This window comes from Marmota flaviventris, chromosome 14 (genome assembly GCF_047511675.1).
Source record: "Marmota flaviventris isolate mMarFla1 chromosome 14, mMarFla1.hap1, whole genome shotgun sequence".
NCBI classification, from domain to species: domain Eukaryota; kingdom Metazoa; phylum Chordata; class Mammalia; order Rodentia; family Sciuridae; genus Marmota; species Marmota flaviventris.
Window position 1 is genome coordinate 69,183,199 of NC_092511.1, and position 26,553 is coordinate 69,209,751.

Below are 26,553 nucleotides of genomic sequence, written 5' to 3' on the forward strand. Positions count from 1 at the left end.
TTTTTATTTATTTACTTCATTTTATTTTTTAGTATTAAATCTTTGAATTATTTACATATTCTAGATATTAATCTCCTGTTGGAGGAGTAGCTTACAAAGATTTTTTCTCTCATTCTGTAGGATTTCTCTTGATGCTTTCAATTATTTTCTTTGCTGTACAGAAGCTTTTTAATTTGATGCTGAACCTCGTATTGAAACTGATTTTATTTCTTGAGCTTTAGAGGTCTTGTTAAGATAGTTGGTATCTGTGCCAACATATTGCAATGTTGGGTGTATGATTTCTTCTAGTAGTTGTCAAGTTTCTGATCTAATTTTGAGGTCTTTGATGCTCTTTGAATTGAATTTTGTGTGGGGTGAAAGAAAGGGATCTAGTTTCATTCTTCTACATATAGATATCCAATTTTCCCAAAACCATTTATTAAAAATGCTATATTTTCTCTCATGTATGTTTTTAGCACTTTTGTTGAGTATTAAATGAATGTAACTCTGTGGGCTTGTCTCTGTGTCTCATATTGTATTCTATTGGTTTTCAGGTCTATTTTGATGGCAAGATCATGCTATTTTTGTTGCTATAGCTCTATAGTGTATTTTGAGATGAAGTATTGTGATACCTTCAAGTATCACTCTTTTTGCTCAGGAATGCTTGGGCTATTCTGGGACTTTTATTACTTCAAAAGAATTTTGGACTGTTTATTCTAGTTCATTGGTATTTTGATGGGGATTGCATTAAATCCATATATTATTTTTGATAGGATAGCCATTTTGATAGTATTATTTCTGCCCATCCAAGAATATAGGAGATCTTTCCATCTTATGAGTTCTTCTTCAATTCCATAATTTTCATTGTAGAGATCCATCACCTCCTTTGTTGGATAAATTTTCAACAATTTTATTTTTTGAGTTTATTGTGAAGGGAATAGTTTTCCTGATTTCTTAGCAGAATCACTGTTGCAGTAGAGGAAACTATTGATTTATGTATTTTGATCTGTTATCCTGCTACTTTGCTAAATTTGTTTATCAGCTCTAGAAGTCTCCTCTTGCAGTTTTTTGGGGTCTTCTAGATATATGATCATGTCATCAGCAGAAATAATTTGACTACTTTTTTCTATTTATATTTCTTTAATGTTCTTCTCTTGCTTGATTGCTCTTGCTAGAATTTCAAAAACTTTGTGGAATAGGAATGGTGAGAGTTGACATCCATGTCTTCTTCTCAGTTTCACAGGAAATGCTTTCAGTTTTTCTCTACTCAGTATAATGTTGGCTTGTGTCTCCTTGCTTACTATTGGTCTGTTTAGATTTTCCGTAGTCTCATGGTTTAATTTGGGCAGGTCATATGTGTTCAAAAATTTGTCAGTATCTTCTAGTCTTTCCAGTTCATTGAATTATTGAAGTGTAAATTTTCAAAATAGTTTAATAATCCTTTGTGTTTCAGAAGTGTCTGTGGTGATATCTTATTTTTCATCCTTGGGTCTCCCCCACAACCCTCTCTTTCACACTGTTTGGCTAAGGCATTATTAACATTATTCATCCTTTTAAAAAAACAAATATTTGTTTAATTAATCTTTTTTACTGTTTTTATTTTCCATTTCATTAGTTTGGCTGTGATCTTCATTATCATTTTTATTCCAACTGATTTTAGAAGTATTTTCTTCTTCTTTTTCTAGGCCTGGAGGTACAACATTATATTATGTATTTGGGGGTCTTTCTATTATTTTAATGTACATAATCAATAATATAAACTTTTTTCTTAGAACTGCCTTCACCCTAGCCCAAAGATTTTGATGTGTTGTATCTCTGTCCTCACTTGTTTATAATTTTTTATTTCTTCTCTGATTTCTTCTATGATATATTCCTCATTCAAAGCTATAATATTTAATTTCTATGTGTTGAAGTGGTTTTTATTTTTATATTATTGATTTCAAATTTTATTCCTTTATTATCTGATAGGTTGCAAGGAATTATCTCATTTCTTTCTATCTGTAGATTTTCTTTGTAACCTAAAACATAACCTATTGTAGAGAGTTTCATGTGCTACTGAGAAGAAAGTGAATTCAGTTTCTGATGAGTAACTATTCTATATATATTTGTTAGGTCCATTTGATTAATAGTGTTTATAGTTCTGAAGATTCTTAGTTTATGTCTGTATGACCTTTCTATTGGTGAGAAAAATGTAAAATCACCCAGTATGATTGTATTGTGATCTATTTGATTTTATATCTTATTGAATAGGGTTTATTTTATATACATATGTGCATGAATATCTGGGGCATAAATATTTACAATCATTATATATTCTTTTTAGGTGATTCCTTAATCCAATATGATTCTCTTAACCAGTATGAACTTCTTTCTTTTCTAAATAATTTTGTCTTGAAGCCTACTTTGTCTGATAGAAGCATAGCTACTCCTGCTTGCTTTTGGTCTTCATTTGCATGGTATATCATTTTCCATACTTTCACCTTCAGCCTGAGGATTTCATTCCCTATAAGGTGAGACTATTTATTGTAAACAACACATAGTTGGGTTCACTATTTATATCCCTTATTCCAGTCTTTTTTTTTTAAGAGATTAGACCATTTGCATTCAATGTTATTGCAGAAAGATGATTTTTATTTCCTGTAATTTTGACACATTTCTAATCATTCAGGCTTGAGGGTACAGTATCAAATGATAATGGAATATCTACCAATTTAATATAAAAAGTGTCATCTAAAATATTTAATTGACATTAGAACTTCTTGCGATAATCCATTATAAAATAGATTTCTCATTCAATCTTCCTAATTTACGTTTCATCAAGGTTTGCAACCTTTAGTAAATGCCCACTACTCTTTGGCTTTACTTTTTTGTTTTCCTGCATATAGAGACAGTGATCATCTCTGATTCAATTCAGGGAGACCCCTTTGCTTTTTTGGTATGCCTGGGTACTTACTACCTTTCTGTTGGGTCAGAGAAGTGACTTAGCAGACAAGTTATTCCCTTTTAGGGGGCATAGTCCTATTTTCCCTTCTGAAGGAAAACTCTGTGGATCCAGGGCTATCAAATCCACTGTGAGTTCCCATGTGTATATTTTGGAGTGTGTGTAGTGTGGTGGTCTAAGGTGGAGGTATTATAGTCTGTTTTATGTGGCACTGGTTTGCTTATGATGGGACATAGGGCTGCTTCCCCCTCTAAAATGCACAGGTTGCAAGTCAGTGTGTTTGTATTGGGCACACCTGTTGGTGTTGGTTTCTGTTGGGTGCTCCTCTGTAAAACCCTTTGTGGGGTAAACTGCCATCGTGTGTTCATGAGTTTCTCTGGGGTCTGCTTTGAGTTATCCTCAGGAATTATCTTCTATGGGTTTTTGCATCTGAATGAGAATTGAGTTAACTGGAAATTCTGGAACTCCTAGAGGACTGGAACACTGGAGCTACTTCCGTTCTTGCCTTGGTTTTCTCACCAGCCCGTTCTTATCTGTCACCCAGGGACCATAGTCTGAATGCTTGGAGGGTACCATGCTGTGTTTGCTGGCTGTTTCTGTTGAGTGCAGGGGCACTGGGTACGGAGCTCAGGGCTCTCATGATGACTACTGTGGGATACCATCCTCCCCCTCCCCTCTACAGGGGCTTCTTTAAAGTATTATAGAGCTTATTGGCTGTCTGCAAGTATGAAACCTGTAAATGCAGATTCTCTGTAGGTGATCTGTGGTGCAGAAGCCTGTATCCAGGCTGGTGTAGATCACTGGAGTACCATCCCCGTGACTGGGCCAAAATGTCAGTTGGTCTGCAGCATCTGAGCTCTTACTACCAGTGGCTGTAAATCATGAATGCCCACTACCTTCCATTGAGAATTCTATAGAATTCTAAGCACTTGCTATCTAAGCACTTGGTGGCTACCTAGAATTGTGAGGACTGTGAGTACAAGCACTCTATGGGCAGCACAGAAATTTCCACCCTGTCTGCTATATTTCACTCCAGTTTTACCTGTCACGTTGATGGGGTAAGGATGTCAGTTGACCCGTCTTTGACTGAACTTCTGCACACACTGTGGGGAGCATTGGGTTGGAGTTAGCACTTCCCAGTAGTGATTAGTCCTCAGATCAATTCAGATCCATTCTGCTTGTCTTCCATGGGGGTGGGGGGTTAAGTTCCACTAGCAACAATCCCTTCACAAATTTTTCTATAAGGATTACTGAGCTAACCCATTTCAGAAGCATTTTCCTAGTTTTATTTGTTAAATCTATCTGAAGATGAAGAAGCTGTATTGATTGAATTTCTTCTAGAAAGGCTGACCAGCTGTGGAAGCTACAAATTGGTCCTGCCTGGCACAGTTTTCAGCCCATAATTTGGGCTAAACTGTGTGGTTTCCTTCACTGTTTTTGGTGGTCCTCTTTTAATTTTGTCTGCTTTTCTTTCCAACTGTTGTTAAAGAAGTAAGCCTATGGGCTTTTCCTGTCCCGTTTTATTATTTTTGTTATGCTCTACCTAGACCCTACCCTGATCAGCATTTTTACTTGAGTTTTGTTGTTGTTGTTGTTGAAAATGCATCAGCTTTTATATAGAGAAGTAACATTGACAACAGAAATTATGATTAATTTCATTTCCAAAAGCGCAGTAGTTAGTTTCAGCAGTCTTAGCATGTTAGAGAGTTCCTTGGTTCATATTCACTAATTTTGTATATAGTGAGGAAATCTTTCCCTATCTTCAGTTCCTGGCATAGCACCATGTTTGGGCTTGTGGTTCCATCCCAGTAATTACAGATCATCATCTAGAGTCTCAGTATTCCCTCAAGAAGTTCTTGGCATAATCTGCAGAATCTTTATATTTTCTGATATATTAACTAAAGAAAAGCTCTCATAAGCTGCTTCTTTCTGACTCTTAGCTTTTGGTTTCATTTATCTGCAATGATAAGCAGACTATCCTGATTTAAATTTTAACTCTGCTTGCACTGGATGAATGATTCCATGTACCTTATTTGCCTATGGGTGAACATTAAATGTCCAAATCTATGTAATTATGGCCAGCAAATTTCAGTTCAGAGCTGTTATTTTGCATTTTCTCCAAAGGATAAACCGTAATCATTATTTCCTTCTAGTCTATATTTCTGAACACTGCCTTACCTTTTACCAGGAAGTCATTTGTGTTTGCTTCAGACCCAGTCTCAAGATGCCTATTGCTCCATTATGGTGAAATCCCTGGATTTATTTCTAGATGATATACTTTGAGGGGAAATCTGCTATGGGATCAGTGTATGCAGATAGATTGCTGTTTGTTTGTCTAATAAAGAGGTATGATTACAGTGTACAAAGAATTGGGAAGGACTTAGTAATCAAAAGCCAATTGAAGAATATAGAACAGAATAATGATAATCTGTATTCTGCAGGAAGAAAGAGAATCTAAAAGTCCCTGTTATCAATAGTTTTGTAGATTAGTATGTACACTATTGCTTATAAAAATATATCACACCTTATATTAATTACAATAACTTTATGAGGTAAAAAGGGATAATATGGATGATATAATTCTCATTTTACAGGCTGAGAGAATTCAATAAGTTTAATAGTAACCCAAATTGGTTTTAAGAGATCTGAATTCTGGGCCAGCCTCTTATTAAGCCAGCTATTCTTTTTTTTTTTTTTTTTTTTTTTAATTTTTTATTGTGGGTTGTTCAAAACATTACAAATTTCTTGACATATCATATTCCACACTTTGATTCAAGTACAAATCACTTATTTTCTCTTAGGCACTCAGTCTTATCATTGTAACAGAGGAACTGGATTTTTTTTCTTGGTACTGGAGATTGAACCCAGAGGTGCTTTACAGATTTTTCACTGAATAGAATATTTCACCAGTGTTCAAAAAAATTGTTCCTCTTCATTTTCTCAATCTGGAGAGGAGGCAGAAAATGAAAAGGAACTATAAGAAAAAGAATGTATACACAGGAGAAATGAGAGAAAGGAAAAATAAAGAGACACTGGATTAGATGAGAAATGATAGTGAAATTCTCCAGAAATATGGAGGCTGAAAATTATTTGAACATTGGTAAAATATTCTATTCAGTGAAAAATGTTTTTTTTTAATATTACAAGTGTTATGTTCTTCACCCATCCTACCCATTCCTGAAATCCCAATAATGAAATATCACTGAAGTCTAATCTACTCAAGGCACTATAAAAATATTTTCCCCTAATTGTAAAAAATCTTGCTAAATATTAAATATAGACAAGAAGAGATAATTCAACAAGGAAGTGTAAAGTTGAGAGGATGGAGAGGACATGAGACTATAAAAGCTGAAAACTGGTAGAGATTTTGGAGCAAATAAAGATTTCTTCAGGACACTGAATTTAAAGAGTTTGAGAATTTTTCCACATATTAATATCAATAGGAAGAGAATAGTCTGAGTTTTCTCCTTATCTCACCAGTCTACCCTGGCATTTTCCTTGCTAAAGGAAAAAACAGAGAAAGAAAGGCAAAGAGGAAGAAAAATAGGGGAACCAGACAAAAAGAAGAAATAAAGGAAGGAGAAGAAGATACAGAAAATTACTAAAAGAGAAAAAAACAAAAGAAAAGAAAGTAGAAAAATTATGTATTATTGCAGGAAGGCATCTTAAACTTTGAAGCCCAGTCTTATCATCCATCTACCACTAAGACAATTTTTAGAAGCCTTGACTCACTCGGGGTAGCCACTGGAAGAAGACCAAAAGGCAAAGTATATGTTGACATAAACTTTTAAGGAAAAATTGGTATTTGACTATGAAATTGTAGTGTCTTTGAAATAGCACAAACTACATGTGATTTGAGTTTAACAGGAAATAGAAAAATCAGCAATTTTCACATAAAAGATGAAAGGAGAGAAGGAAGATCCAACTTAAAAAAAATCTCCTGGAATGATAATTCCACGAGTAAGTTAAAGGTGCAGAAAGATGATGATATTGGAGTTTTCAGAGGGCATTGAGACATAAAGTAGCTATGGGATTTGAAAAAAAAGTTCATTTTTAGAAGATTACTCTGACAATAACGTTAGATGGATTGAAACTGACTTTGGTATTATAAGGCTTTAAACATAGTCCAACTGGGAAATATAAAAAAGCCTGAAGAACAACAAATATAGAGGGAATAATGGATGAAGATAAGTATAAGTGATATTTAAGATATAATGTTACTGAAATCTAGAGCTAATTGTAAAAATCAAACAGAGGAAGTGTTAGGAACTATCTTTTAGATACATGGCCTTGATCAAGTTTGCCATTTATAGAATCATTCTTGGCCAACAGGGAAATAGAGAAGATCAAGTGAGTGAGTAAACTGGTTTCTAAAATGTCATGTCTCCCTTTAGAAACTGGCCAGTGTCTCAAGATGAAAGTTCTTTCCAGGGAACATCTGCACACCTAATGTCCCACTTTCTGGTCTTCTCAACTTCACTGGTTTTCATCTCTTTACTATTTTTGCCCCCATATTCTCAAAGTCACACCATGAATGTCACCAATATCCTTTATCTTGCCATTTGTAATATCCTCAATTATACCAAACGCTCTGTTTATTGTAATCATTGATTTATGTAGTCTCTGCTTAATACAGTATACCTACAGATCAGATACTCCTTATATGGCAGTAAAAGTAACCATATCCTTCCCTTTCAATATAATTCTACAAGAATCTGTGATTATTTTATTCAAAATCAGGTCCTTCCCTCTGGAAAATAATTCCTGGGGGAAGCCATTTCTTGAGGAAGGCCCTTAGTAAGTACTTGACACATTCTAGGCAAATGTTGACTGACTCTAAAACTGTATTTGAAGAAAACAAGTCTAGGGGCTTAAATTTATCTTATACAAGGATCCATTTAGTTACTCCTTTAAAAAAAATCTGTTTGCTTTGGATAAATCACTTACTCCATATCTCATTTATGTCATGTCATGCATTAAATGTATATAATGTTAACTTATATATCTCAAGTACTTTCTTTGGAATCCAAAGAGATAATTTAAGATTGCTAAAAATAAAAAAAAAAGTGAATGAGATATTGTAAGTAAAAGAATATAAGTTTAGATGGCAAAAAATATATGAATATGTCTGTTCTTACTATTTATTGCCAAGGACATAAGCTCATTGATCTTTTTTTATAGCAGTATGTAATCCAAGCTTCTAGTTTATTTGCTTTAGATATGAAAGCATAAATTTATTTTTCATTTACACTCCAGCAAGTTGGAGTTGTGAGTACAAATAGAGTAAAATGTGTGTTGATTTCCACAGTCTCTAGAAACTGGCATTTCTGTTATTTCCCAGTCCAGAGATTTTTAATTTAACAGTATTTCACATTAATGTTAGACTTGCTGTAGGGTTCTTTCTTAAAACATCCAATGCCGTTAGGAAAAGTTAGCTCTCAAGCTTTCTGAAGTATTACTCATTTATAAAGTATTCAGAATAGAGAACAATGGAAATAGCAGAATGGAGACCCACCCAGAGGCAACATGTCTTCGTTCTGTAATGTTAGAAATACATGACTTGCTGGCTGCCTTGCTTACTTAGTGCTGTATAGCTATTTTTTAAGGTGCTTATGAGAATTATTTTTCCAGATCACCCACATTTTGTGTATAAGCAAATGGAGTTTGCTTCTGCTGTTCTAAGAACATTAAATCAAATTGTGTTTCAAGTTATCTGTTGAGAATAACACTGCATTATTGTATGTAAAAAACAATATACATATTGTATACTAAGTGAGTCCCGCGGACATTTTGAAGCTTATAAATTTGTTTGATGGACAATAGCTCATCACAGTTTCAAAACAGGCTTTTGAATTAAGCAGAGCTGCAATTGTGATATCCTTGCAAGAGACTTGCTTAAAATAATTTGAATATATGGTAGGGTACAACCACAGATGTTTGGGATTAACTAGAATCTTTCAATAAACAGTTCTGTTAAAGCATTAACAATCATCCAATGGGCTGATAATTTGAATTGTGTAATCAGGGTAGGTGTTTTTATGATATATAACATAATATTTTGCCATGTTATTGATGGATTTGTGATTATCACTAATTAACTAGGTTGCATCTGCTGGTGTTAAAAATGAAAGAGAATATTTGGATTAGACAAAACTGGATATAAATCACCATGAATTTCTTTCTATCTTTGTGTTTTTTTGAAAGGTTACTTTTTGACTTTGAGATTCTAATTCTTTATTCTTAAAATGGGAATAACAAAGCTTTCTTCTTAGAGTGGTATATTAGTGAGATTTTTCACTGCTGTGACCAAAAGACCTGACAGGAACAAGTTTAGAAGAAGAAAAGTTTATTTGGGGACTCACAGTTTCAAGTCTCAATCCATAGATGGCCGACTTCATTCCTCAGATCCTGGGATAAAGCAAAACATCATGCAGAAGAGTGTGATGGAGGAAAGCAGATGTGAACATGATTCCAGGGAGCAGAGAGAGACACAGCTCAGCTCACCAAAAGTAAACCCCAAAGGCATTCTCTCAGTGACCCACCCCCTCCAGCCACACCCTAGGGGTCTGCAGTTATCACTCAGTTAGTCCCTATCAAAGGATTATGCACTTATTGGTTTAAGGCTCCTAATCCAATTATCTTACCTCTAAACCTTCTTGCATTGTCTCAAACTTTGGAGGGACACCTCACATCTAAATTATAACAGGTGGTTATGAAAATTAAGTGAAATAGAATGCAGCTATTTCACTAAAGTAACAAACACAAGTAATGAAATGTAATTGTTTTTCTGCTCTGCCCCTCCCCTTTAGCCTGTGGCCAGCACAGGCTTCATAAATGAAGGTTGAGCTACCTGAGAAATCCAAAGGGAGTTTGAATTAAAGAGACAGACTCTAATTACCTTTAAACCAGCTCCAGGAGGGCTTCTCCTACCTATAGCCTCAAGCTACCTATTAGAGTAGCGAGGTTTACTGAAGAGGCCAGCGAGAGAGAGAGAGAGAGAGAGAGAGAGAGAGAGAGAGAGAGAACACGCCAGGGAGTGGACTTTTATTGGGGAACAGGAAATCCCACAGAATGAAGATTAAGGGGGGCAGTGTCCCAAGGTCAGGTGCCACGATTGGGTCTTCAGGGGTAGTGGCTAAGCACGCCTCCACACAGACAAGCCCTCAGACCTTAGAAGGGTGGGGAAAGCTCTGGACACAAAGATGTGTCTAAGCGCCTCTTGCCCATCCAGGAAGGTAACTCAAATCGCATGGGAGGATGGCTTCCCAAACTCCCCCCCCACCCCACTGCAGAGAACAGTGGGAATGAAAGTCACAGGGCATTGTATATGCATGTTTAAAGTACCTCTTCCTGCATTACCTTAATATTATGCAATTCTATTATAATGAAAATACAAAATATTACAAATTTCAAGGAGAATTTCTATAGTAAATAACAAAAATATCCATTATATCATCCAATTAATATTACCATGAATATTCCAGGTGAATTGGAGACAAGCTGTGTTATTGTACTGAACTATAAATACGGCAACCTGTATAAGACTACTGGGAAATGTAGTGAAGCATTCTATTGCTATTATTCATAAGGATTTGTTTTTTTCATATGAAAACAGTGGGTCGATATTTTTTATATCTATGGTGTAATTCAACAATTAGTTGAATTTTAATACATTTCAAATTTGTCTATTTTTATTGAATTTATGTCAAACAACATGGCATTTTATGAAAATTGTTACCTATTAATGTATACAATTTGGACATTAGCCACGCATAGTAGTGTACACCTTTAATCATAGCGGCTCAGGATGCTGAAGCAGGAAGATTGAGAGTTCAAAGCCAGCCTCTGCAATTTAGCAAGGTGCTAAGAAACTCAGTGAAACCTTGTCTCTAAATAAAATACAAAAGAGGGCTGGGAATGTGACCCAGTGGTTAAGTGCCCCTGAGTTCAATCCCTGCTACCAAAAAAAAAAAAAAAAATAGATTTTGACATTAACAAATAACAATAGCCACTTTTAAAGCATAGGTTAAAGATATAGTTATTTTAGAAAAAAAAATGGTAACAATAGTTAAAAACCACTTAATAATATCTAAAACTAAATCATTTTATATACTTGAGAACATATTTACAGTGCAGACAGTCCCTCTTTTATTTATTTATTTATTTGCAAGTTTCCTAACATACATACATTTTGGTAATGATTTAGTTAAATACAACCAGCTCCCAAGAACAAGGTTAAAATTTCAGTTACCATGAAATATTAACTATGAGTAATTGAAAAAAGTACAAACTTTACTGCTGTACCGCTTCAGTCCACAATCACTAGGGAGTTAACTGATTCACATCATGATAAATGATCAATTGCATCACTCCTTTCAGAGTCTGTTGGTGTTTGGTCAGTGTGCATCTGTTATTTATTATCTCGACTGACTGCAAAGTAGGTGATTGTGTTGCCTCCTTGTCTACTGAGGTTAAGCTCCTTGACATTTAACAATGGAAAGAAGGAATTGGTAAAGGTGAAAGTCCAGTGAGAAAGGAAAAGTGAAAAGTGATGAAAGTGAAATTTGAATAAAATATAAATTGGAATTGTAAAAGGAATAGCTGTTTGTGAGAATGTTGACACCTTATGTTCCAGAGACTGGATATGCAGCCAAAAGAACTTCGTAAAGGCCAGCTTATTAATGTAACTGTGGAAAGTGTTTATAATGTAAAAGATGTCCCAGAGAAAAATGATAAAAGGGTAAAGGAAAAGATAAAAGACTCTAAAACATTTTACGACACTGAAATTATAAGAAGTTAAATATTAGAAAGTGATCGAGAATGACGAGGATGGCACTTTACCTAGGCACAGAACTTCACCTAGGCAGGAAGCCAGGTGACGTTCAGAAAGCTCAAAATTTATCAAGTTTCTAATGTGTTCAATTACAATGTACAAAAATAATTTTACTATTTTTTAATTACCTTATACATTTATACCTATTTTAACAAAAAAATAAAGGTCATAGATAACCAGAATGTTTCTCATTGGTTATTATGATACCCTTGTGTGAATTCAGGTTGCATGGGCATTTTTACAGCCCCGTTTGCAAAGTGAAAAGTGCTTGTAATGAAGACATTAAAAAGTATAAAGTGAAACTTGTACATAGGTTTCACATTTTAGATGAAAGAGATGAATAACTCAGGGGAATTTTTTTCTTCCAAAGGGCATGAGGAAACCTAAATATATTCTTGTATATCTTTCATCCATACTTATATATGCTTTCATCTCCTCAGGGTTATCCAGTGGTATGGTAGAGGCAGGAATTCAAATGTAATTTCTTTTAATCTAAATTATGTATCTTAGAAATATAATAATGAACAAGTCTTTATCTGTGAATGTGGTCATTTCTGTTTTAAGGCTTCTCACATCTAGAGCTCAACCTTTTAGCATAATATGTGTTCACAAGTGAAGTTGAATATCCTAAGGAGCTAAATACTCAAATAGGGCTGACAAATTTTGAAGGCTCAAGGCCTTTCAGAGAACCTGCTGATCTGAAGGGTTTCCTTCTGTTTACTCCAAGTCCATGGATTCAAATTTTTTTCTTAGAAGCTAGGAAAAGAAATGGAATGAGTCACTTTCTTATGGAAGTCTGGTAGGTTTGTTTGAAGTGTCTGGTACATGTGTGGGAATGGCAGTTTTTCGACTCCCTCCTTTTTATAACTATCTGTTCCTATCATTCCTTTCTGGATTTGCTCTGATACCTGGTTCCCAAAGTTCACTGCAGTGATTTAACCTTTTTTTTTTTTTAAAGGTATGTCAAAACAGGAAAAAAAGAGAGGTTAAAGGTCACATGATTTTTTGATAGTATAATTTTAAAAAAAATATTTGCATCTCATACCCTAAGGAACTTAAAAGTAATCTGACATATGTCACTGAGTTCTTATGTTTTGAGTAGAGAGAGACCTAAGTAAGTCACAGTTTGATAACTATTTTCATGACCTGTATTAAGTCAAAAAAGTAACTAATTGACACATAACAACCAAATTTAACAACAATTGCTTTTTTAAAAAATTGAATTTGGAGTCTAATGTGTTCTTGAAGATTGAAAGGAGTTGGGGTGAGGTTTTGCCCCATGAATTCAATAAGGGTTCCAGTGGTCTATCACTCCAAGGGCACAATCTGCTGTGTTAACGGATGATGAACTACGGAAAGGAAGAAGGCACATCTGTTCCTCATTGCCTTGTCCTGTAACTAGTCCACCTCACATCCAGGCATATTATGTTGGTGACAGTGTATCACATACATGTACTACATGTAATGGGTGAGATACAATCAATTGATATATCCAGAAAAGTGGTGGGATGAATATTGGTAAACATTCACTTCTTGCTATATGGCCCTTTTTATACCCAGATTGTAGAAAAGCAATCACCGGCCCAGGGTCAGCCACACCATTCGGGTGGTCAAGTGCAAAATGAAAATTAAGGACTCCTTGTTCTAACAGGAAGAAAATGGAGCTAGTGATTTTTTTGTTGTTGTTGTTGTTGTTGTAAGGTGTTCATTATATATTTTTATATTACAAATTTTTGTTGTAAGGTATTCATTATACATTTTTTTTATGTTAAAAATTGCAAAAATAGGGGCTGGGGATGTGGCTCAAGCAGTAGCGCGCTCGCCTAGCATGTGTTCAGCCCGGGTTCAATCCTCAGCACCACATACAAACAAAGATGTTGTATCCGCCGAAAACCAAAAAAATACATCTTAAAATTCTCCCTCTCTCTCTCTTTAAAAAAAAATTGCAAAAATATAAAAACATGTTTCTTTCTTCACTCACTTTGTCTTGACATACCATGTGTTTGTTTCTTAATTTTAATTTGCCATTTCATGTTTTCCTCTTTGAGGCATTGAGATACTTTTAGGGCTTATATAGAACCTCACATGCATGGAGAGCTCTGTTTCAGGCATGTGTTGTGCGCATGATTTAACAGCTGCTAGTGCCCTGCCCTGCAGCTGCTGAGCCAATGTGCCTTGCTGGCCATGATTGGAGAGGTCAATATTCCTTCCTCTCAGCCTGTCACCCCAACAGCTGGTAGATAAGTGGCCCTCAAAGGATTGCATCCACAGCCACGGGTAGTACCTGGATCTGAGGTGAGCTGGATTCATATCTCCATGGAGTCCCTTATCTAACAGCTCTGGGGCTGCCCAACTGATGTAAAGAGAGTGTCATCATGAGGCACTGTGGAATGTGCATGCCCAACCTGGAGTCTCCTTATGATTTTCCCAGGCCCTTGCTAGGAGTGAATGAATAAAGTGGAATTCTGCCTTCCCATAAAAGCAGAACCCAGTCCCTATTTCAGGAGAAGAGTTATAGCAATCCTGGAGCAGAGGAGGAAAGAGTGAGGCTAGGAAAACACAGACTCCAGGGAGTGTCAGTGGTTGAGAATCTGTGCTGGGGAGTCAGGGAGGTGGTAAGAGTTGGTTTTATCCCTAAGTCAAGCTTACAAACCAATGTTCTATTGTCCCATTGAATTTTACCTACAAAAGACAAATTTGTTGATAAAACCATTGATAGTTTCAAGACAACTGCAGAGTATTAATATTCTAAATGAGGTCCCTGTTCAACTCCACTGGTTATATATATACCCATGAAGCCTGCTATGAACAAACCACATTATTTTATGCATCCCAGGCTCCCTCAGAGATGCTGTCATTGCAAAGGTAGCCTTAGGAGCCCCCTTTGTGTCCCATTCATCACCCTATTGTGTCTCTGTGGAGGAGGTAGGTCTATACAAGGCTTTTAATATGGGTGCCCTTTCAAAATTAATAATTTGTGAACATTTTGCCCAAGGCTTTTAGAGGGTCACTTTTTCTTCCTGAAACTATATTTTTTTCTTAAGCTTTGTTTGGTTAAATAATTTAAGGAATTATTTTTAAGTTATTTCTTACTAAAGATCTTCCATGATCACTCCAGATAAAAAAGGGCTCTCCCTTTTATTGGGTGATTTCCTACAAGTGACAGCATATGTATAAAAATCACCATTGAGAATTTCAAAACTCTCTTTTATTACCTCCATTCTATACACTGAAAAATTTCATCATAACAGGCATACACAATTGGAAATCTTTCTCTTGATTTTTCTGAAATAGCATTGTCCCTGCCTACATGGAATTCTAGGCTTTAATAACTAGCCTTTATGCAGACGCCTTTTTTGAATCAATTGTTGCCTAATTTTCTATTACATTTGTGCACATGACAGTCTCTTCTGGATTAAATACAATTTCCTCCCGAAGAAGGTCTTATTTATCTATATTTTCCTATGATGCATCCACCCTTATGTATCACATACTAAGTACTCAATCATTGTTTGTGATATGAGTCAATGAATTTAGATTAATATAAATTTTTGTATTGGGAACCTCAAAAGGAAGTACACATATAAGAAACTAACCAGGACTGGCCATGTCAAATTCCTTTGTTTTAGGGTAACTGAATATCCTTATATCCTGCCTGAAATCAAATGAGTCAGTCTTCTATTTGGGGGGAAAAACAGTATGAACATAAATATTTGGGGAGCTTGGCTCTCTTTGCAACCTGAATCTTCTGACAAGGGATAAAACTGGGATTTCATGGGTCTCCTGTGTGCCTTTTTTTTTCTTTTGATATGTCATTTTATCTTTCAGACCATTTTCTGTTTGCTTTCATCTGCTAGAAAAGGTTCTGTCCACTTGTCTAAAATGGTAATCTCAAAGTTGTAAGGATCCCCAAAGTCAGACTGTACATATGTTTGCACACCTTCTTAACTCAGAGTACTCAGCCAATTGAGTGTGTCTTCTATCTTGAAAATAGTAAAGTCCCTGGGGTTAGCACCATCTCCCATGGTTCCCGTAAAAATCAAGTTGCTTCTTCACTTTCCGTTGCGTTATGTTCACATAGCATCCATCAAGGGAAGCTTTGGACTGATACTGCTTTGCCTTTTAATTCATTGACTAAAATATGCATGAGTGAGAAACTCTTAATAATCCAAGATGCTTTTTACAAAGAATTGCTCAAAATGATAAATTATAATATACTACCATAAAGCTGGGACTTATTATTAGAATATCAAGGTGATTCAGCCAAGTTAGTTCTCACTCATTACTAAATGCCATGTTCTTAACAGAAGTAATTGCTATTATTTTTCTGCTGATTCAAGGCTCATCACAACTCACCAACACAATGAAACGTTATTGAATTAACTCATTGTGAACTTGAACACATCTCTGCGTCCGTCCCTTTACTTGTGGTATTTCAAGCTTCTTTTTTATTTACTTAAAATGTTTTGCATTCATTTGTACTATAAAATAATGTAACTCAATACCACATCATTTGACATATAACATATGTAGTTTGGCTATCACTTATTATATAACTGGCACTAAGTGCTTTATCCAAATTAAACCATTCAATCATCTTAACAGATTGTTGGTATTATTGCTATTTTATATGTGAGGATCTTGAGGTTTAGAGTTTTTTTTTTTTTTTTTTTTTTTTTTTTTTAGAGCATGACCATCAAGGCATATTCCAGAAAAACACAAAGAAGCTACTAAACCATAAATTCTCAAGATAAGGCCAAGGAATCTACATTTGGGTTGTTCATTGAGTGGTTCAGCATAAAAATATTTTTAAATGTGTGTTTAGTCTCCCCCCCACTAGACGTTTCTCAAAGAAAAGGAACACAGCTTTTATCTGCTCCAAATTTCTCAATTATTACTAAGAGATGTTGTATATATGAGATCATTCTTTGTAAAGCAAAAAAACATGGTTTGGGGAATGAGGTAAATACAAAATTCTCATTTTTTCTTGGCTAAAGGAGAATATCAGATCAACTTCAATGAAACCATTGGGGATCAATGAGACATGTTTTACAAAGATTTTACATTTGCATTCCATGTATTGAATATTAAAAAGAAAATCAGACTACTGGGTTAGAGAAAAAATGATGCCTGTAATCAGTTCCATGTAATCAAATTTGGAATATATCACCTATAAATAATTTTTCATGTGATTTGCTATGTCCTTTTTTTTTCTTCTTTTTTTCTAACTCAAAGCTTTTACTGTAGATTTAAATACATGATCCATATACCAATAACTGTGTTAGTATAGTAGTAGCCAGCAGAAGTTATTTAGGGGTGAGTGAAGGTTCAGATATGTGGCAGCAGTGCAGAGGAGAGGTGACAATTTTGAAAATGAAATTCTGTTTGTTTGATCAGGAAGGTACCCAGTGTCCTTTTAAAAACCAATGCAGCAAAAGGATGAGACTTATAATAAGGAGAAGGAAACAGATGATCAGAAATCAATTCTAAAATCTATATTCAACCAGGCTCAGTGGAAAGGTGAGCACTTGGGGTGATGGTCAAGAGAAGAGTTGGAACTTTCTGTTTGACCCTCCTGCCCTGGCCAAACACCATTTGTTGCCAGAATATAGAAAAGTTAGAATTGTTCTCCGTGAGGTTCTATTTTTGTTGATAGAGTGATTCTCATAATGGATACACATTGGAATCAAGGAGCTATAAAACATGGATGCCTGGACCTCAACCCTAATTCTGGCTGAATTAGCCTGGAATTTAATGGGCATAAGGATTTTTATAAGTGTCCATGATTAGAGTTTGCCACTAAGCCTGGAACAGCTGCTGAGCATTTGTCCTTCCCTTGTATTTTGATTTCAGCCAAGCAGCCGAGCCAAGTCTTTGCATCCATCCTTGCCAACACTGAGAAGGCCCTGGGAGCAGGTGATTCTCACCATCATTGTCCTTGTTACCACTTCTCTGAGCTCCCCTATTTTTCTCAGGGCTGGTCCTGGGATTCTTTACTTCCATTTGCACCTATTGCCCTTGGAGATGGCTCCTGCTGTAAATTTTTCAGTGACTTCAATGAATGAGTCAATAAAACATTTAAGCAAGGAAAAAGTATCCTATAGTGAATTGCAAGGACTAACGAGGCAAACTGGCAATCCTGTTTCTCACTTGGATGGAACGTACCCTAACCACATTAACAACTACTTTTGCCTGTAATCACAAAATGAAGAGATGGCTCCCTGATCTGCCATAATCTGCTAATGAATGCTTTATCAGGGGAATGAATTAAAGAAATTCATTAGGGAACTAGGATGAACGCTTAAGAGGATGATCCTCCACTCTGCTGACACTGGATAACCTGAAGAGTTTAGAAAACTACCTCTGTCAGGGGGTGACCTCCACAGGTTCTGAGTTAATTTGCCATCTCCAGATCTAGACTTTGAGGTTTTATAAGCTATTCAGTTATTTCAATATGCAGCTAACTTTGAGAACCAATGCTTTAATGAGAAACTAGTTTTTAACATAAAGAGATTCAGTTTAACAAAATGGTAATTAAGGTAGGAGGAAGCCAGGAACAACTGATGTCAGTTGTGAGTATTTAGAAGGAAGAAAGAACGTTGCTAGGCAATGGTATAACCCAGCCTGGGAAAGGAATATTAGGAGGACCCAGAAGAACAAATGAAAGCCAGATGGAAAAGTCACATATTATCAAAAACAATAGGGAATATTTCATTCCTAAATTGTGTGGGTTTTTTTTTAAGCCTGAGATGATTCTTAAAATTAGTATGATTTGAGGAGAGCAATGATTTCAGTGTTATTATTCTTTTATGCATTTTGGTAAATGATGTTTTTGAAGACTTGGGGGTGGGGTGCAGGAAAAGCTGTGAATAAAGATGAAAGAAGAGAACCTGCTGGCTTGTCACTTCTTAATTTTGGAGAAAGGAGATAAATTAGACAAAGGAATGCGAAACTTTAGTATGCATGCCTACAAAACACAAATTTTAAAACCTAGATCTGTCTCATGCCCATAGTACTGTTTGTCTGATCTTAGGCACGTTAACTGTCTTTGTATTTAATTTTGTTATAACATATAAAACAAAGGAATGAGTAAAATAACTCATAGCATTGCTACAAGTATCCTGTAATACAAATGATGCAGAAGTTCTTTGCTTAGGGAGCACATAGTAGGTTTTCAGCTAATTGTCTAAATCAATACACAATATATCTTAATTATTCACTAAAACATTTTTTCCAAAGTAATATTTGAGCACATTCTAGCTGTTTACTACTTATTTTTTCCAAAAAATATAATAACATTATATATATATATATATATATGTTTATTATTTATTATAATATTATTATATATGTGTGTATATATATATATATATATATATATATATTTTTTTTTTTTTTTTTTTTTTTTTTTTTTTTAACTTCCTGTCTTGTAGGTCATGAAGAAGCAAAAGAAGATTCTCTTAAGTTAAACAGGTTCACTTTTTCTTTTCCTAACAAGAAAGTAGTTATGGTTTTGTGTCAAGAGCACTGAGGTGTGCTCACATTTTTATTCCATGGCAATCATTGTGAGGCATGTCAGTGCTAGTTCTCCATTAGCAAAGAGTTTTGTTTCCATTTGGTCCTTGTTCTAACAACTAAAAAGCTGAGTTTCTCTTGAGCTTTACCCTCAAACTTGCCCATCTATCTCTGCCGTTGCCCCAATGTCTTCTCCAATACTTTAGGTGTTACAAGCTTACCCTTGTCCCACAAAACTGTGGCTAACTGGCTGCAGTGTAAGTTCCAAGGAACTTTTAGCTGAGAGTTTCTATTTCTTGAATAGGCATTTCAATGCACTATAAGATGCAGATTAAAAATCATGGCAATTTCAATTGTGTAATATGAGCTTTGTGGTGAGTGTGTTAGGGGAGATGTTGGGGAGCTAGAAGCTTTGCTATGTGCCCCTCACTCATACCGTGCAGGTGACCATGCCTTTGTTTCCTCATAAAAGCAACTCAGTTTTCCTGTCCAGGGCTACTTTTGATCATGTGCTATCTCTAATTATACAGAACAATTCTAAAATGCATCAGTCTAACTTGGTTGCTCTTATTTTTTTGACATAAAAAACTAAACATGTTTATGGAGAACCATGTGATGTTTCAGTATATGTATACTTAGGGTGATGTTCAGATCAGGGTAAACATATCTATCGCCCTGAATATTTGTCCATTTTTGGTGGTAAAAACATTTAATATCGTATCTCTTAACTTTTTTGAAGTATATAGTGTATCATTGTTATCTATAGTCACCTTACTCTTCAATAAAATACTGGTTATTCTCCAGTATTGTAGAATGCATGTATCCATGTAAAAAGAAAAATCTAGATTGAAGCTTAGCACCTCTGCTTGAACACGAATGAGTTTAATCCAGGTGAATAGTCTTTAAGGAGTTAACTTAAAAAAACTAATACACTTCCAAGAGAAGGCTTACAAATACAGATCATAGACCAATTGCAAGCTTTGTCCCTAAAGTTTCATGTATACCCAGAAATAGGTCATTCCCTGTCCAGGTATGCACACAGAGCACTATCCTCCTCAATAACCAACAAGTTATTGTTGGTTCCATAGCAATCATTGTGAGGCATGTCAGTGCTAGTTCTCCATTGAGTTGAAATTAGTACTGAATAAAACAGTGACCGGCTAATCACTTTATTAATAACAGTGAAGACATATAGTATTTATTATGTGAAAAATGTTTCTCTAGATGCCTGTATCTGTGAACTTTTAAAATCCTGACATTGACTTTATGAAATGGGTAATAATATTTTTCTTCATTTTATATCTGAGAAAAAAAATATTTAAGTATATTATATGTAAAGTATATTCTGCAGTTAATTAAAATTACATTAAAACATGTAAATTTCTACAGATTTGATTAAATTCAAAATAAGCATTTAAAAATATTTTTAGAGTAGAATTGTGTTTTAGTCAGCTTTTTCTCTGCTGTGACCGAGTGACCTAAGAAGAACAATTAGAAGAAGAAATGTTTATTTTGTGGCTCTTGGTTTCAGAGGTATTAGTCCATAGATGGATAACTTTATTCTTTGGGTCCAGAGGTGAAGCAAAACATCATGTCAGAAGTGTATAGCAGAGGAAACCAGTTGAGATCATGGCATTGAGGCGATGGGGAAGGGGAAGGAGAGCGGGGAGAGAAAGAGGCAGAGCTTTTCCATTTAAAGATCAGTACCTGATGGAAGAGGCAGGAAAAGATTTTATTGTGAGAATTAAAAACTAGAACATAATTCCAAGGAAGGAAACCTATACTGAATTCCAGAGTTTAGGTTACTCCTCAAAAGCAGCCCTTTCTAGCTCCAGGATTCTTTCCAAACCAACTAGATAACAGTGGCCAATAAACAAAGAAAAGTCCATTTGGACCAAATTAATTTGATAAACTAGTATGCAATTATCTTAATTTGTTAAGAAAATAGGACTCTATTTTATTCAATTATGGTACTTGGAATAGTGACACCTTGTTTAGACAGAAGTCAAATCAAATGCATGTCCAGCTGTCTAGAATTAAACAAAACACAAAATACATCTAGGAAAAAAAAAAGTAAAATAATCATCCAAATAGCCCAAATGACATCTGGGCACCAAAGCGTCATTGAAGATTCCACAAGATTATTGATCAGATTCAACTCAATTTATTCAACCTTGATGAGTTTGCTTCTTGCCTGTTACTATATTATGTGCAATTAGTATAATAAATTTTATGCTACTAACAATAGAAACCTTGTTTAAGATGGTGCAATTAAAGGTACTGATGAACTCATCATGAATTGTCCAGATAGGCCCAACAAAAGCACTAGCATCCTTTGTTAGAGTCTGTAAACAAGTCAAGATGTTATTTTGCTACAGCCGGACTACTGCAATCCTTGAGTGGGGGGTTCCTTTCATGGTCTTTAAAAGGGAAATCAAGGAGGAGCATCAGAGAAGTAAGAATGCTATTTACTAGCTTCAATGATTGCAGAGGACCATGAACCAAGAAGAGAGCAAGGAAAGATACTCCCCTAGAGTCTCTAAAGTGGGATGATTTTAGTCCAATGAGACCCATTTCCTACTTCTCACCTCCAGAACTGTTAAAAATACATGTGCTTTAATTTGGTACAGAGTGAAATTAAACAAATACAAGTTATTTGGTTCATGAAAAATTCAGTTTGAGACATTTGATTAGCACCCCCATTTTCTGAAATAGAGAGAGAGAGGGAGAGAGAGAGAAAGAGAGAGGAGAGAGAGAGAGAGAGAGAGAGAGAGAGAGAGAATCATCATATGAGGTTGATTGTTGTGCCATTTATTATCCAGTTTGTACTCAGACCCTCTCCTCACCCTTTCCCTGCTTCACTCAGTGGGGCAAGGCGGGTGACCCAGCAGACTTAATTTCTCAGGCTCTTTTGACTAACTACTTTACTACTAGATTCAGCCAGTGGGGTAGGAGTTTGCTAGTTTGGTTGTGAAGGCAGGAGGAAGGGAAATGACAGAATATCTCTGCACCGGTCTCCTTTCACTGATCTCTGAATGTGATAGGGATCTTTGTGCCTCAGATACAAACCTAGGGATATTTTCAGCAGCTTGACAAACATGTCTGTGGTCCTATTCTGTGCTAATGTTCCTGGCTTTAGCCTGTGTTAGATGATTTCAGGCTCCCAACATGCCAAAACACATTCTCTTCCCATTGTCTTTCAGTTTTTTTCAGCAGTTGCATATTATTGAGGAACTGCAATATGACCTGAGAGTCTAGTAGCTTTCCTATCATCTGTTTGACCCAGTTCATTGGATAAATTCCATTAATACCTCGAGAGCTTCTGTTTTCCTCACTGGAACATACTATATGTAGTAAGCTCCCAGAAGTATGAGGTTGTATAGGTAACTTCATATGTAATTCTAATAGCCACAGTTGTTGGTGAGCAAGATCATGTTTAGATAGACTCTCAGTCCTATGATCTGTGCATAGGATTTATTCACTAATCAATCAGGGAACAGTATCCTGTATAACATGATAAGTTTGAGGCTGATGATAACACTGATATTGCTCACTGTGCTCATGACAATATCAATGATGATTATAGAATTGCAGAAGTGGAAAACCATGATTGAATGATGGTTTTGAACTGGGCCTTTGTTATTGAAACAGGTTGTGTCTGGATAGACTGTTTGCCACTTTGTAACTCTGACCCTTGATGGCTTCATCTTGGTTGTTGCAGCTGTAATATGATTACTATGCACCCTAGTGTTATATTTGGAGAGAATATTGAGAGTCATAGAAAGAATCAATGCATTGGCACATAAGAAGTTCCCAAATGATAGTAATAGTACTAATATTTTATAGTGAACCTCAGTATTAGTAAAGAATTCTGCTTTTCCTAAATATGACCATTCTCTTTTAAATAAATTAAATCTGCTCACATGGATTTATAATTTAAATCCACCTAGCATTTATCGTTTTGCAGTTCTTTTCACTTATGTTCTAAAGCACTGCCCATCTAGCATAAAGAATTCCACATATTGGTTTTTCCTTGGTCTTGTGTTGCCCTGCTCAATCTGCCTGAAGGATTTCTCTTTGCAAATCCATGTTTAGGCTCCATAGACTACCTCATCACAGTCTCAATATCAAGCTCTGTCTACCTGGCTGGAGTGTTCTATTTTTTTGCTACTGGGCTACTTCTACAGTAGGGAATCATTTGTTTCTTTTAACCCTTTTGTATCCTGCATAGTTGAAGAAACAACAGGAGTCACTTACCTGCTTGAGGACAATAGAATAATATTCTGCATAAAAAGAAAGACGTTTCTCCCAGATATTGAGGACTACTGAACAAATTGAACAAATTGTTGTTCCCCTTGTTCTATGAAACAATGAATACAGCCATTTTCTGAAAATGAGTATTGTTAATCATTGGATCATTAACCTTTACAATGTCAATGTGTTCCCCATATCAAATTCAGTTAAATGACTGCTAGAGGTAACAGTTAAGGGAACATTTCACATAGATGAACATATTAATGCTTTATTTAGTTCTAAATGCACTGTGAAGGATTTAGGTAAGAGCTAATCTATGTTAAAAAAAGCAAAGTACTAGAAAGAACAATTTCACAGCAAGAAAGTGGGAATTTGACAAATAAAATGTAGCCTGCCTTCTAATCTTTCACAGTTCTTTGTTCCCTGCCTTTCATTGTATCTAATATTTCTCCTTCTCTTTCAATGAAGAATTCACACCAAGAAAATTGTGTACAAAGTAGAGAAAAAGGGATTACATTGTGTGTGCACAAGTGTGTGTGTGTGTGTGTGTGTGTGTGTGTGTTTGCACCCTAAAGCCAGTGTGTGTGAGGCCATCTCTTGTTCTCAGTGGTAATAAATTGTTTATTGATATCTTCCAATTTTAGACAGGAGAGTTACTTGTTTCCTAGCTCAGAATTACATTTTATACACCCCTTTTCTTTGTTCTGATGTTCCATTGTTTCAGAGCATGTTGAAGTTCATGAATTTTAAGTTTAAGAAAGTTTTGCATTGTAAGGAGTTTCTTGGATTAGCTCTTTACATTTAAGTTTAACAGGATTTGTTAAATAATCTCTTTAAATTTTAATTTCATACAGAGGGCCCAGGTTGAAAATCAATAAGTATTTTTTTCTAGGTATCTAATATGTGGTTAGTTTTCTATCATTGTCTGAGCAACATATTTGAAGAAGTTGATTAAATATGTTAAACTTGCTTTGAACATGGAGAAACATATTTTATGTTGGAAAAACCAGCCACATTCACAGGAGGCAGCTTGATAATGAACTTGATATCATTGAATTAAGACATACTGAGAAACTAATGTGACTCCATTTTTAAAAATAAATAAATAACAGCAGCTTCTACTTCAAAGCCTGTACTAAGGAAGGGGGCATGACCCTTGTCCTTGGAAAAACCCACAGAGCACTCCTAAGCACATACTCACCCTGCTGAGTTGTTTGTCTGTAAATAGCTGGAGAGGTCTGTGGGGCCAGGTGTCCTTGACTCATTCAGGCTAGGTGAGGACCCATAGCAACCCCCCTAGCAACCTCCAATCAGCATGAGACAGGGAAAATACCTAGAATGCCAGATGACCCCCAAGTAGTTTATGGTGTTATGCTCGAATTCGGGACCCCCAAAGACCACCAGAGACCCAAGATCGACGTAAGCAGCAAAGAGGTGTTTATTGCGAGCTAGCTTGGTCCTCCGCACGCACACACAGCAACTGGTGACGCTGAGAGGCCCTGAGCCCAGGGTTTGCAGCATTTTTATACATTTTTTGGAGAGGGCAGGGACTTCACATACATCATAGCCTCTTTTAGCAAATCATCACACACCGCGGGAAAATCAAATAACAACTCTAAAACATGATTAGTACATTCACTGGTGGGAACAAGTTGGGTAGGGGTGATTGGTCAGTACAAAAGGGGTATTCGTTTGAACTGATTGGTTTGAACCAAGAGGGGTGTACGTGCTGAACTACATGGTTTCCCAACTTGTTATTAACCACCATAAACCACTGGGAGGGTTATCTGGCATCCCAGGTATTTCCCTGTCTCATGCTAATTGGTGGCTGCTAGGGGGCTGCTATGGATCCCCACCTAGCCTGACTGAGTCAGGGACACCTGGTGCAGCAGATCTCTCCTGTTATTTGTAGCTAAACAACTTAGCAGGGTGGGAATGTGCTTAGGAGTGCTCTGTGGGTTTTTCCAAGGACTAAGGTCATGTCCCTTCCTTGGACAGGCTTTTCTCCGAGGTAGAGGCTGTTTTTTCATTGGTAGTTGATAACATGTTGGGAAACCATGTAATTTAGCACATACACCCCTCGTGGCCTAAACCAATCAGTTCAAACGAATCCCCCTATTGTACTCACCAATCACCCCTACCCAAATTGTTCCCGCCATTGAATGTGCTAATCAATGTTAAGAGTTGTTTGATTTTCCCGCAGTATGGAATGATTTGCTGTGTGATGTTGTGATGCATAGAGTATCCCCCCAAAACCTATAAAATCTCACTGAACAAAGGACCGGGACTCACTCCCTGGGACTGCTGCATCAGGAACAGTTGTGAGTCCAGGCTTGAGCCTGCAATAAAGACTCTTGTGTGCCTGTGAAAGACCCTAGCCCAGTAACCCCGAGGCTTAGTTACAGAATAACCAGGGCATGTCACAAACCTGCGCAGGCACCAGAAGTGTTTTTGAAATCAGTTAAGTGAAACCGATTAAAAGGGAAAAACAGGATGGTTGGGAAAGAGCAGAAGAATAGATTCCAGGGCATGCCTGACTAAACAGGGGCTAATAAGCAGGAATAGAAAAAAAAAAAAACAGAGTGTTCATATGTAACTGTCATATGGTGTAATTCCAGGAACATAAAATGAAAAATAACTTTACCCTTTAGGTAACCTGTATGTTGGGTTCAAAATAACTAATAAGAAACCTGTTGCTTACCGCGCGCGCGAAACCTGCCCCTTGACCCTATAAAAAATCCTGTACCCCAAAGCCCGGTGTGCCAGTTCACCGAAGCTCCGGCTGAGGTTTCGCTGGGCACCCGCAGGCGCCTGTGTATCAATAAATCACCTCTTGCGTTTGCAGCCAGTGCCTCGTGCGTCTTTCTTGGACAGGGAATCGGTGGGTCTTTCATTTGGCGAGCCAGCCAGGAGAACTCCTGTAACCCCGTCCGGATCCCTGCCCGAGGAACACCCGATAACCACTGGGAGGTAAGCTGGCCAGTTCGTGTCATTTTGTGTCTCTCTCTGTCTGGTTGTTATCTTGTTATCT

At 36.2% G+C, this 26,553-nt stretch overlaps 1 pseudogene; it reads left to right on the top strand.

The window, feature by feature from the left end:
* Nucleotides 1–26,553, top strand: part of LOC114099481 (RCC1 and BTB domain-containing protein 1-like) — a 35,642-nt pseudogene that overhangs the window by 8,934 nt on the left and 155 nt on the right.